General features: G+C 48.2%; 1 long non-coding RNA gene across 3 annotated transcripts in view; it reads right to left on the reverse strand.

Moving 5' to 3' along the window:
* Positions 1 to 12,207, reverse strand: part of LOC133065227 (uncharacterized) — a 269,805-nt gene extending 257,598 nt beyond the window's left edge. For all 3 annotated transcript variants that reach the window (XR_009694871.1, XR_009694870.1, XR_009694869.1), the window contains exon 1: positions 11,971 to 12,207. This is a non-coding gene — a long non-coding RNA (uncharacterized LOC133065227). The remainder of the gene's footprint in view (positions 1 to 11,970) is intronic.
* Positions 12,208 to 13,789: the final 1,582 nt, after the last annotated feature.

Consider the following 13,789-nt stretch of genomic DNA (forward strand, 5'->3'; position numbering starts at 1 on the left):
TGGCATGTTACTCATCCTTTCATCCACATCACTGAAGCTTGTGTTGCAAGGTGAGTTGTTTGTGTTGAGTGAAGGGCCCAGAGCGGTAGATGCTGGTAGCCTCAAAGACAATCACTAGTGGAGCACCACAGGTCTCTGCTCTGGGTCTCCACTGAGTCAAATATCTTCCGGCCAATTTATAAAATGGTTACCCCTCCAACTGGCCAATGATGTGGAGCTTTACATTTAACAATTTTTTTTTTTCATTGGAGGAAAATTGCTTTACAATGTCATGTTTGTTTCTGCCATATAACAATGCAGATCAGCCATAATTATACATATATTGCCTCCCTCTTGAGCCTCCCTCCCCTACCCCTCTAGGTCATCACAGAGCACCAGACCGGGCTCCCTGTAATCTAAAAAAAAAAATGGTATTGATCAACCTATTTGCAGGGAAAGAATGGAGCCAGAGATACAGAGAACAAACCTGTGGACACCGGGGGAAGGAAAGAGTGGGACGAAAGGAGAAATCAGCTTTGACACATGTACACCACCGTGTGTAAGAGATAGCTGGTGAGGAGAAGCCTTACATTTTAACTAGAGGATATACGGATCAAATCTAGAAGATCAAACGAAGGAAAATGTAAAATTTTACTTCTGTTTAAAAAAGCCAAAAACAAATCGCCATCAAAAATGCAAAATGAGAGAGATGTGGCTTTAAACAGATCCCCACAAAGAGGCAGGGTCCAGCTGATGAGTGTGTTGGCCTAAACCTTCAGCCTAGCAGGGAGGGTATGGGGCTTCGGTGAAGAGGGACATCAGAGAACTGCAGTCCATGCCATGAAGGGGCACGGGGTCAAGGTTGCTGCATGTTTGAGGAACCACGGGAAGAAGAAAGAGCTTGGACACAAATGGTGATGTCCATGACATTGGAAGTGCTCTGGCGTGGAAGAAGCCGGGGCTTGTGTTATAACTCAGCAGTTTGGGGGACAAAATAATTGATCAATGGATGCTAAGGCATGTGTTGAATTATGACCATAATTACTATCCTGGCTATGACAGGGTGGCTTCAGGGGCAGAGATAGGTCCAAAATGTGTGAATGCCAGGAAGGAGGCTCTGGATTAATCTATGTCTGGATGGAGAGAAGCGGTTTAAGGACAGATCAGTATTCTGTAATAACCTAAATGGGAAGAGAATACATACATGTACATATATAACTCAATCACTTTGCTGTATGCCTGAAACTAATAACACTGTTAATCAGCTATGGTCCAATACAAAATAAAAAAATTTTTTATAAAGATATGGGGCTCGTGCAGTGGGACTGCGGGGGAACCCAGGGAACTCCCAGTGGGAAGTGAAACATGTTTTCATGATGAAGATGACTCCAGGTGGAACTTTTGAGCACTGGCCACTGTGTGTCCCCATGCCTGTGTGTACGGAGGGTCAGAGAGGTTCAGTGACTGGCTCTGGCCACGCGGCTGGCAAGGGGCAGCCAGAGCTCCACTCCAGCTGCCAGACCGGCACAGGGAAAACAAGCAACACACACACTCACTCACACACACACTCACACACCTACGCTCAGATCTCCACTCAGATGTCTTCTCATTAGAGAGACCACCCTTTACACATAAGGCCCCCTCGCTGGGCACCGCTGTGCCCCCTCCTCCAGAAGCCCTCCTCACAGCCACATTTGCCCTGGAACATTGATCCCATAGGTCTCCACGGGTCTCAAGAAACACGTGTCAAATATTGAGTAAATACAAAAGATATTGATATATTCACACTTCTCTATTTAAAATGGATAACCAAGGACCTACTGTATAGCACAGGGAACTCTGCTCAATAATCTGTAACAACCTAAATGGGAAAAGAATTTGAAAAAGAATAGATGCCTATACACGTATAACTCAATCACTGCTGTACCCGCATGCATGCTAAGTCATTTCAGTCATGTCTAATAACATCGTTAATCAAGTATCTGTTGTTCTGTTTCTAAGTCCTGTCTGACTATTTGTTACCCCATGAACTGCAGCACGCCAGGCTTAATCAGCTTTGGCCCAATATAAAATAAAAATTAAAACAAAAAAGATAGGATGGACAGTTGAATCTCCATCTCCTGGTGGTCTAGGGTTCCAGAAGCCACACTGACCCTTGGGCCTGGACAGGCCCCACACCTGGGGTCGCCTGGGGGTTTATCCCCCAGAGATGGGGACATCGAGGCTCATGGCCACTGGGGACCAAGGCCCAGGATCTCCATCTGCCTGGCCCACCCTCCTGGTGGAAGGTATCTCCACCTGGGAGAGGCACACATGCTTCTGGGGACCCCAGTAGACAAGGTGCCCCATTCTGAACCTTCACCCCAGGGCCACATCCTTTCTCGGGGTGATGGCCCAACCCTCAACCCAGATTAGGACAACAAGCTCTCCATCTGTGCTGTCCAATAGGGTAACCACTAGCTACACACAGCTACACACACTCACTTTTAAATTAATTGATGAAGTAAAAAAAAAAAGTCTAATTCAGCTCCTCAGTCACACTAGCTACATGTGGCTATGGTTACATATAGGATGGCATGCTCTAGAGGGTTTGGGAAGCCACAGAGGACACCATGTGACTCCCATGGGTGGCCCAAGTGTGTCCTGTTTCACCTCCACTGTTAACATTGCTCTTTCTAGCCCCCCAGGCCAAGACAGAGGCCCAGGTCAGAAGTGGTCCAGCAGCAGGCATTGGGCAGCACCGATCAGGCAGATGGCACTCCCATCAGACACGGCCAAGGGCAGCTGTGGAGGCTTAGGGGCCCACGCCAGGCCGCGGGAGAAGTAGCATACCTCCAATGAGGGGGCCTCTGGTCACAGGACAGATCACCGGGTCATGCGGCCCCTGATTGGCAGAGCAGGATGCAGAGGAACTCTGGAGCCTCACGCCTGCCATGCCTTCAGTGTTAAAGCAGCAGCTGTGGCGGCCGCCTCACTCACTGGACTACCGCCCCCGCCCCCATCTTCTGGTGCCACATGACCCCAAGATTGTTTGATGACCCAGGACCAACAAGGATAATGAAAGAATCTGAATTCCCCAGCAGCCAGGTTGAGGGGATACAGTAGGGGCAGGGTAAGCTTGGAGGAGACTGTGGTGTGATTTGGAAAATAAAAGAGTGTTCTAGCTTTAGACAGGCCTCCCTGGTGGCTCAGACGGTAAAGAATCTGCCTGTAACACAATGGCACAATAAAGGACAGAAATGGTATGGACCTAACAGAAGGAGAAGGTATTAAGAAGAGGTGGCAAGAATGCAGAGAAGAACTATACAAAAAGGTCTTCATGACCCAGATAACCATGATGGTGTGATTACTCATCTAGAGCCAGACATCCTGGAATGTGAAGTCAAGTGGGCCTTAGGAAGCATCACTACAAACAAAGCTAGTGGAGGTGCTGGAATTCCAGTTGAACTATTTCAAATCCTAAAAGATGATGCTGTGAAAGTGCTGCACTCAATATGCCAGCAAATTTGGAAAACTCAGCAGTGGCCACAGGACTGGAAAAAGTCAGTTCTCATTCTAATCCCAAAGGAAAGCAATACCAAAGAATGTGCAAACTACTGCGTAATTGCACTCATCTCACACGCTAGCAAAATAACACACAAAATTCTCCAAGTGAAGCTCCAACAATATGTGAACCAAGAACTTCCAGATGATCAAGCTGGATTTAGAAAAGGCCGAGGAGCTACAGATCAAATTGCAAATGGGTTCATCGAAAAAGCAAGAGAGTTCCGGAAAACATCTACTTCTGCTTGCTTGACTATGCATTTGGCTGTGTGGATCACCACAAACTGTGGAAAATTCTTAAAGAAATGGGAATACCAGACCACCTTACCTGCCTCCTGAGAAATCTGTATGCAAATCAAGAAGCAACAGTTAGAACCGGACATGGAACAACAGACTGGTTCCAAATTGGGAAGGGAGTACGTCAAGAGTATATATTGTCACCCTGCTTGTTTAACTTATATGCAGAGTACCTCATGTGAAATGCCAGGCTGGATGATGTACAAGCTGGAATCAAGATTGCTGGGAGAAACATCAATAACCTCAGATACTGCAGATGACACCACTCTTACGGCAGAAAGCGAAGAACTAAAGAGCCTCTTTATGAAAGTGAAAGAGGAGAGTGAAAAAATTGGCTTAAAACTCAACATTCAGAAAACGAAGATCATGGCATCCAGTCCATCACTTCATGGCAAACAGATGGAGAAATAATGGAGATGGTGAGAGACTTTATTTTGAGGGGCTCCAAAATCACTGCAGATGGTGACTGCAGCCATGAAATTAAAAGAGACTTGTTCCATGGAAGAAAAGCTATGACCAACCTAGATAGCATATTAAAAAGCAGAGACATTACTTTGTCGACACAAAGTTTTTCCAGTATGGTTTTTCCAGTAGTCATGTATGGATGTGAGAGTTGGACTATAAAGAAAGCTGAGCGCCAAAGAATTGATGCTTTTGAACTGTGGTGTTGGAGAAGACTCTTGAGAGTCCCTTAGACTGCAAGATCAAACCAGTCAATGATAAAGGAAACCAGTCCTGAACATACATTGGAAGGACTGATGCTGAAGTTCCAATACTTTGGCCACCTGATTCGAAGAGCTGACTCATTGGAAAAGACCCTGGTGCTGGGAAAGATTGAAGGCAGGAGGAGAAGGGGACGACAGAGGATGAGATGGTTGGATGGCATCACTGACTCAATGGACATGAGTTTGAGCAAGCTCTGGGATTTGGTGATGGACAGGGAAGCCTGGGGTGCTGCAGTCCACGGGGTCGCAAAGAGTTGGACACAACTGAGCAACTGAACTGAACTGTAATGCAGGAGAACCAGGTTTGATCCCTGGGTCAGGAAGATCCCCTGGAGAAGATAATGGCAACCCACTTCAGTATTCTTGCCTGGAGAATTCCATTGACAGAGGAGCCTGGCAGGCTATAGTCCATGGTGTGGCAAAGAGTCAGACACGACTGAGCAACGGACACACACACACACACACACACACACACACTAGCTTTGATACCTTAGCCTTAGAGACTGAAACCCATACCCACTGGACAAATCCTCTGCACAAGTGGAGCACTTACAGGGAGAATAAGGAATGGGGAAGTAAAAAGAAGCACAAGCATATGACTCTGCTCTGAGAATCCTTATCTGAAAACCCACAAGGTCACTTCCAAAACTGAAGTGAGCCTCACCAACCACACACAACAGGCTAGACCCACTGGCCAACCTCAGAGGCACTGCTATGGGTCACGCATAGTCAAGAGGACAACTCGCAGAGGGCCACCCCTACTGCAGAGGGCCACTCACGGTTCAGGAGACCACCCACAGTCTAGAGGACCACCTGCAGTCCAGCGGGTCTCCCACAGTCCAGGGCATGACCCACAGTCCAGGGATCATCCACAGTCCAAAGGACCACCTACAATTTAGAGGGCCACTCACAATCCAGGGGATCACCCCCAGTTCAGAAACCATTCCCCCAATCAGGACCAGCCTACAGTCTCCGTGACAAGACCCTCCCAGGACCTTCCTCTGCATTGCACACACAGAAAATACGGCCATGGGCTTACAAACTATGCCTTCCACTGGCCACCTTGTCTGTCAGGAACTGAAAGAGGAAGACCCTGGGACGGTGTGGAAAGCACAGGAGGGGCCTTAGGTCCAAGGTGTGTGTTAGCGGCTTCAGCTGTGTCCCACTCTCTACGACTCCATGGACTATAGCCCACCAGGCTCCTCTGTCCAGGGGATCTTCCCGGCCCAGGGAAGGTCCAAGGTGTGCTAACAGCAAATACTACCCCCCCCCACCTGCCCCCAGGCATCCCATCCCCGACTGTGTCCCTAGGTATCAGGAGGCGTGTGGGGCAAAGGCCAGGGTGAGCAGTGTGAAGAAACTGCAGGCCCTCGGAGCCCCGCCTCTTCTCCTTAAGTCACTCTTCTCTTCCCTGGACCCCCGCCCAGCCTTTGAAGCTGGATCTGGGCAGTTTCCTTGCTACAGCTCAGGGTTGGAAGGGCGTGGTCCTGACTCGGGAGCCCATCCAAGTTGGGAAGAGCTGGCTGCAAGGAAGAGGGTGAGTCATGAGCCCGGACCTAGCTGAGATTCTTGGTGCATCCCCTGGGGGAGGCGGGCTGCAGAAGGCTCAGCTCGGACCTGATTCTACAGTGTGTCTTCTCCAGGCATGAGGTACTGCCGGAGATGAGAGCTCCCCATCTCTCTGGGCCAGTCTCCTAGGGCACCTGCAACCTCCTGATGTTCCTGGATCTATTTATGTCTGTTTCACCAGAAAGATACGATAGGTGAGAGCTTGTCTGCCTGTTCACATCTCTGGGTCCAAGAACCAGATGGTGGGTTTCAAAGCCAAGCTCAGTGTGGCGTTACTCATCTTCCTAAACCCCTCTGGATCCCAGGTTCCTCATCTGGACAATAGGGACGATACGTGATGGACTCTGCACACACTTCTGTGAGGACTAAGTGAGATCATATATACAACACATCCAGAACTGGGCCTGCTGCCAAGTAAATACTCCATAAACAAAACAGCACTCAGATTTTCATTATCTTACTGGATAAAAAGAAATATTTGCTAAAATGCATGAATGAAAAGAAGTTCTATTTAGATATAACACAAAAATCAAAGGGATTTCAGTCCCTTTGAATGTCTCCTCCAGTTGTTCAGAGCTCTGGAAACCAGTCTCTTTGTACTCCCCTCCTGATACCTCCAGTGAGAGCTATGTCAGGGTCAGCAATGTGCCCAGTTTAAAAAAAAAAAAAAAATTCCCAGGATCCTCTCCAGATAGGAGGCCAGTGAAAGCTTTAGGCAGAAAGGGTTAGTTGGGGGTTCTAGGAAGGCTCTTTAAAGGAGCTTGACATCTAGGGTTGTTAGCTTTTCCCCCTCATTGTCCCTTCTTCCTCCTGTATGGGACAAAGAGGTGATGGCTGGAGATCCAGCAACCTTAATAAAGCCATAAGGCAATTTCAAGGAAAAGCCAATGCTGAGGATGGCAGAGAAGAAAGATGAATGAACTGTCTTGGCCTTCATCCTGGACAGACAACCTGCTTTATCTTTTCCTAAGAGAAAGTAAACCTAACACTTGCTAGACACACTGCTATTTGATAGTTTCCCTTTATATCTAGCTGAACTAATAGAAACTCTCCCTCTCACACTCTATGAAGGATTTGTCCAATGAGAATATTTCAGCCATTATTAAAAATTCCAAAATTTAAATATGATACTTTTTTGAAAGGACAGGGTGGCTAGAAGGGCTAAAAGCACCTGCAGTAGAAGACTTCCCTTGCAGAATAACCAATCCTGAAAGCAAAAGATAAGCAAGAAAACTGCAGTGGATGAGACTGGCCATCGCCATTAGCCTTTTTGATTACACAAGAGGCAATAAAACCAGTTGTTTAGGTTTTTTTTTAAATCAGAGGAATCCTCTGAGACCAGTCAAGCCTCCCACCCACCCCTCCTTCCTGTGGCCCCGACTTCCTTCTGATCTGCTGTTGGCTCCTCCTTGCCTGAGCTCTGTGGTCTCACCAGAACTGTCCTCTTGAGTCTGGTGGGAGCCCCGCAGCGCTGAGCCAAGCACAGCGCTGCCCCACCCCAAGGCACTGGCAGAGGGTCCTCTGGATTATGGCAGAAGCAGCTGCAGGGGGACAAGTGTCCCCAGAGCGGCACCACCTAAGACTGACTGACACCTGGAGCCAGAGCCCGGGATGCAGATCCCAAGCTCAGACAGGAGGTGCACAAAGGCCCTGGCACCCTGCTTTGATGGGGCAGCTCCCAGCAGGTCACACAGCACAAGGACACACTGGGCACTTCTGCTCCCCTGCAGAACGAGTGCAAAGATGTGACTTCTGAGACCCTGTCTGATCTTGAATGTCTCCAGAATCGACAAGGCAAGGCCATATTATGTTCCCCTGTGTTTTAGTTTTAAGTGTATCTTACTTAATATTTTCAATATGAGTCAGCTCCATATACTATGATGATTTTCAAACAACCAGAAGTTGACTGTAGCCGACTTTAAGACAGGAAGCATGGGTACAGAATCCAGCTGCTTCCACCCTGGGGGCAGGTCTGGGTTCAGTGGTGCTGTTTTCTGGCTTGTGGCCTGAGTCTGGTTGGATGATGCTCAGAATCCTCCTGGTCCCCTGCTTTTCCCGACTCTCCTCTCCTGGTGGGGGCGAGCGGCTCTCCCATCACCGGTGCACTCCTTGAAGGAAACTGCTCTGCCTGATACACTTGCCTGGGAATCCTGGATCTCCAGTGAGTAGAGGAAACCGACCCTCCTTCCTGTCTTCTAGGGTGGGTACGTGTGGGGTTTGGGAGAAGGGGGCCAAAGGTAATATACAGACAGTTACTATTATTACCACGTGGTTGGGCAGAATGAAATGAGAGCTGCTCTCTCTGTGATAATGTTAAGGACAAGGATGATGGTGATGGTGATGGCCATGACATCTAGAACCCCAGTGTTCCTGGAGGGAACCAAGAAGACTTTCCCACTCACCTAATGGATAAATGTCCTGCAAATACAGAACATGTCATATTATGGAAGACACAGGCAGGATCCCACTTCAGGGGCATCAGAGCCAGTTATTTATGGATTCACAGGGTTCAGGGCCCAGGGAGAGATGGAAAGGTGTATGAATACATTTCTGAGTCAGTGAATGTGTACGTGATGGCTACTGAGTCTCCTTGTAACTTGTGTGCTAATTATCACTCATCTTTACAAGGCCCCATGAGACTGGTGCTATGATATTTGCATTTCATGGTGATGAAGGTAGGACACGAGTAAGTTAAAAAACCAGCTCAGATTGCCAAACATTGAGGGCTTGGGAGGCCACCTCTCAGGTGCCATGGACACCTTGCGGCAAGGGATAATGAGAATCCTGGTTGGGGTGTTGACTAGGAGCAGAGAGTGGGGGACCTAGCCAGCAAACCATAGGCCAGCCCTCAGACTGAGGGCGCCATGACCACAGGGCACAGGGCGACTTGCCAAATGTCATCAAACTCTCAGTGTTTTCTTTTTGCCAGAGATGTGCTTTTAAAACATCTGAAGTTTCTATTATAGAATGTTTCTCTCTCTTCACTCCCTACCCACATTCACTCTTAGACTCTGAACTTTGGGTAGTTAGAAAAAGATGTTGTCGTTACTGTTCAGTCACTCAGTTGTGTCTGACTCTCTGCGACTCCCCGGCCTGTAGCCCACCAGGATCCTCTGTCCGTGGGATCTCCCAGGCAAGAATACTAGAGTGGGTTGCCATTCCCTTCTCCAGGGTATTTTCCTGACCCAGGGATTGAACCCGGGTCTCCTGTATTGACAGGTGGGTTCTTTACCACTGAGCCACCAGGGAAGCCCTAGAAAAAGGTGATAAAGCAGCAAATCACATTCAGAAATGCTCTATTTTCAGACCTATCCATGGCTTTATTTCAGACCTTCTTAAGTGACTCTTTCTTCTGATTACAGAAGTGATAACAGCAGTTCACCATAGGCTTCTGTCTCATGGGGGAGAGACCCATGGACCTCCAGCATCCATACAACTGCCTGACTTCCACATGACAGAACATAATCAATGTCTAGGATAAAATCAGCCACCCCAAAGCCAGGAGGATTTAAAGACACAGGACCCAGGGATAAACACATGGCCGATGCCTGGTGCAGTCTCTGAAATGTGGACTAGAGAGAGGACTGGTGGACACGGAACACAGAGGCACCACCTAAGGCATTTGCGACTTTTATGGGCTCTTCTCTCCACAAAGATGGCATTTCTCTGAGCACTTACAAAGATTACTAAGAAAGAGATGCTGGGCAAATCTCCCACCTTAGAAACCCCTGCCGCCTGCCTTGCTGAGCCCCTGAGTTGACGCTTGTATGGCTGTGACTCAGCCTTGGAACAAGGCTCATTCCACTGGAATCACAGGATCTTGCTTGAAAAAGTCAAGGCACTAAACTCAGGAGCTGTCAGCCCAGATCCCTTCAGAGTCCAGGTAAGAGGAGAAGGCAGTAGAGCTAACGTTGAGGGGGTCCCTGCCGAGTCCAAGGGTTTCTTAGGTGGTTCAGTGGTAAAGAATCTGCCTGCCAATGGGGGAGAGGCAGGAGACTCGAGTTTGATCCGTGGGTTGGGAAGATCCCCTGGGGGAGGAAATGGCAACCCATCCCAGTACTCTTGCCTGGAGAATCCCATGCACAGAGAAGCCTGGCGGGCTACAGTCCGTGGGGTCACAAAGAGTCGGACACGACTTAACGACTCAGCACACAGGCACTGCTGAGTCCAGACCCTCTTGTGTGCACTTGGTTCTCTGAGTCCTCCCGACCATCCGCTGAAACCAGTGGAGTCACACATGGTCTGGAAGCCCAAGAGCCTTGCTATGTTGAGGTTATATAGGGCCTGTGATCCAAAGAATATGGGCCTGCCACCTATAGTCATTGGAACACCAGAAACCAGCCCTGGGCGGCCAACAGACCTTAGTGCAGGATGGGGTCAAAAGGGCCTGCACTGGGGCCTTGAACAGCCAGCCTGCAACCCAGTGATTATTGTTTAAAATTTTAATATTGTTCTCATGTTGTAGATAAGAAGAGGAAAGTTGGAGGGAGACCTTCTTCCTTGGAATCTCGCTCTTGGCTTTTAAGCGGATACACGTAGTCTTCCCATGCTACCTGTCGCCTGCACGATGTGGGTTTTGAAGCTCACGCGGTGACCGCCTCTCCCCCGGGTCCCTCAGCCAGTACGACGTCACAGGACACGAGATGCAGCTTCAGCCCTGGGCCACCACTACCCTTCATAAACTCTGGATTTTTAATTGCACCAACTGTACACTCAACCAGTCCCATGATGGCAGACCCTCAAAACCCTCAGCATCAGCCAGAAGAGCTGACCCTGCACAGAAACCCCTCCGCACAGGGGTCGCCCAGCCGCACGGAGCAGAGCTGGGACTGCAGCCGGACCGGCCACCCAAACAGCGGAGACCAGCCACACCCTCCGGGAGGGGCCCACCAGCCCCTGGGCTGTGCTGGGGGCAAACAGAATGTTCTCTCAGCCACTCCAATTTGAGAAATCAGGTGCTGACTCATTATTAACCCAGGAAGCCCACGCACTCAAATGACTGTACTGAAAAAGCTCTGTCATACCCTGCTTACTGATGTGCAGATTTTTAAGCAAATTTGAAAAATGTTTATCATAAGGTATTTATGACATTTTAACCGTTTCATTTACAGTAACCAGACATTTGAAAAAAAAAAAAAAGTTTCCTGTATTTTACTTGACAGTAAAGCAAAGCTTTATCAGAATAGTAACAGCTTGAGAAACACATATCAAGGTCAAGTCAAGCCTCAACGACTCAGCTCCCCCATCCTCACACCCCCGCCCCCGCTGCCCCCAGCCCCCTGAATATTTTCTTTCTGATTTTACTACCGTTTGTGACTTTCAGTGCCAAGGAAAGGCAAAAGACATCCAATAAGCTCCTGGAATCATTCACATGCTTTTAGAGAGAAAAGTCGAAATTCTGTCTCTTTATTGTAATTCTTGCACCAAAAGTGGGCAGCTCAGACCACGAGGCCAGAAATTGCTCAGAAGCCGTCTTGCCTCCACCCCTGAGAAGCGGAAGCCAGCCCAACCTCAGCACCCCTGGGTTAACACGGTCACCCACCTCCATCTCTGAATTTCCCTTTGGCTCTAGAGAGGAGTCTCAAAACAGCTTCTTTTAAACCGGCCAAGTATCACTGGCTTCTCCGTAATACACACGCTCACAATTAACAGGCTAAGAAATTTCTCCAAACCATCAGGCTCACAGACAGTAGCTACGGGGGTGAGGGTGCTGGGAAGCCAACTTCTAAAGTCAGAGATCTTCAAAGTCTGAACAAAAAACAGCATCCACTCCAAGACCCCTCAGCCAAGCTCCTGGAGCTGAGATTCTTGAGACAAACTGCAGAAATGAGCAAGAAAGTGACAGAAACATACTCACCAGGGAGAAGCTGAGAGCTCTACCTCCTCAGGACCAGGCTGTGAAGGTCTGAAAGCCCGAAGCTGGCTCAGGCACAACCCGCCTGGAATGTCAGTTTGAAACTTAAAAAGCACCGACCATTCATTCAGTCAGTTATTTCCCTCCATTCCCAGTGATGTCCACACGATTGAGACTCAAAAAAATAAAAAAAATTTAAAAAGTGAGAGAGAGAGAGAAAAAAAAAGGCGCACACCTCAGTCTTCATTCTCATTGGAACGAGATGACTCATGCTGACTCACAACCACCACTTCCTCTCCCGACATTCTCTTCATACTTGTGAGCAGCCTAGTCCTGTTCCCAGGGTCTCTGCAGCCCTTCCTGGAAGATCAGCCTTCCTGACCCCCGGCAAGCAGACTCAGCCACTGCCCTGACATGCTGCCCTGGGAGCCTACTCTAGGGAAAAATGCCTTATTTAGAAGGCCTAGGAACAGCCAAAAAAAAAAAAAAGAAAAGAAAAATGCAGGAGTCTTCCATGCATTTGAACCTTCAATAGACACTGACATTTTGTAACGGACTGCAAAGCTCCTGCACCAAATGCTTGCTTTTTCAGGGCATTTCAGGGACATAGAGAAAAATGAGAATTGTCTTATTCTTTAAGGACATTACTTTGCCCTCATCATGCTTATTTCAGTGTGTGTTTATTCCTGCACATCTTCCTCTGTCAAACTAATCACAGGATCTACATCCACAATTTCTTCAAAGTTATTTATTAAGAAGGGGTGTGCCCTGTTTTTAGGATCAGGTGACTTACAAAATCTCTTCTAAATCCGTCTCTCAGGCTTCAAGAATATGCCAGATTTGAATATTCAAGTCCCAAGGAATGAAATGAAAGCAGAAGCCTGGAAACTGTAAAAACCGTTGACGGATGTCTGCATGCAAGGACTGAGGCGAGCCTACCTCCCAGTTTTCTTTGGAATGATCCCCAGGGGTGGGGCAGCCTTCCACAGCTTCCCACATTTTTAAATTATGAGAAGCAACGGAAGAGCAAAATCCATGTGATGTTAAGCAGACTGAGCCACCAAGAAGTGTGGCTGTGGTTGCATCAGGCCCATCCTGGTTTCTGGAGCGTGACCCACACAAGGCCACGGGTGAACACTGGGGCCCTTCACCCTTTCTGACTTAGTACCTGCTGCTGTGGACCCCACAATGGGATACCCCTGAAGCATAGAGAGCAGATGAGAAAATACCGTTTTGGAAGGGACAGAAGACTTGAGCAAGCTTCACCGTTGTGTGGTGGTCCTCACCCTGGAGGGGTCAGGAGACCCAGTCTCCATTTAGAGCCAGATTCATCTTAGGGCAATAATTGTTATTGTTATTGTCTAGTTGCTAAGTTGTCTGACCCTTTGCAACCCCAGTAGCCTGCCAGGCTCCTCTGTCCATGAGACTTCCCAGGCAAGAATACTGGAGTGGGCTGCCATTTCCTTCTCCAGGGTATCTTCCCACCCAAGGGATTGAAACTGCATCTTCTGAATTGGCAGAATTACCACTGAACCACCACAGAAGTAATACTTGTTTATTATTCTAGATCTCAGTTCTTTTAACAGAACCACCAGGGGTGTTAAAATTTTTCTATCAGACAACCCCAAGTGCTTTGAAGTCCCTGTGAAACTTGCAGGATATTAGTGAATTGACCAAATATTCTTATTTCTGACAGTTTTTTGGGGGTTGGTTTTCGTTTTTTTCCAGGAGAGTGGAAAGCCTGTTGGTTTTCCGGAATTTCGAGCAGCTTTATTGTGCAATGCAGTGCGTGTGATGCATTTAGGGGGAGAGTGGAAACACG

This window comes from Dama dama, chromosome 11 (genome assembly GCF_033118175.1).
Source record: "Dama dama isolate Ldn47 chromosome 11, ASM3311817v1, whole genome shotgun sequence".
Lineage (NCBI taxonomy): Eukaryota > Metazoa > Chordata > Mammalia > Artiodactyla > Cervidae > Dama > Dama dama.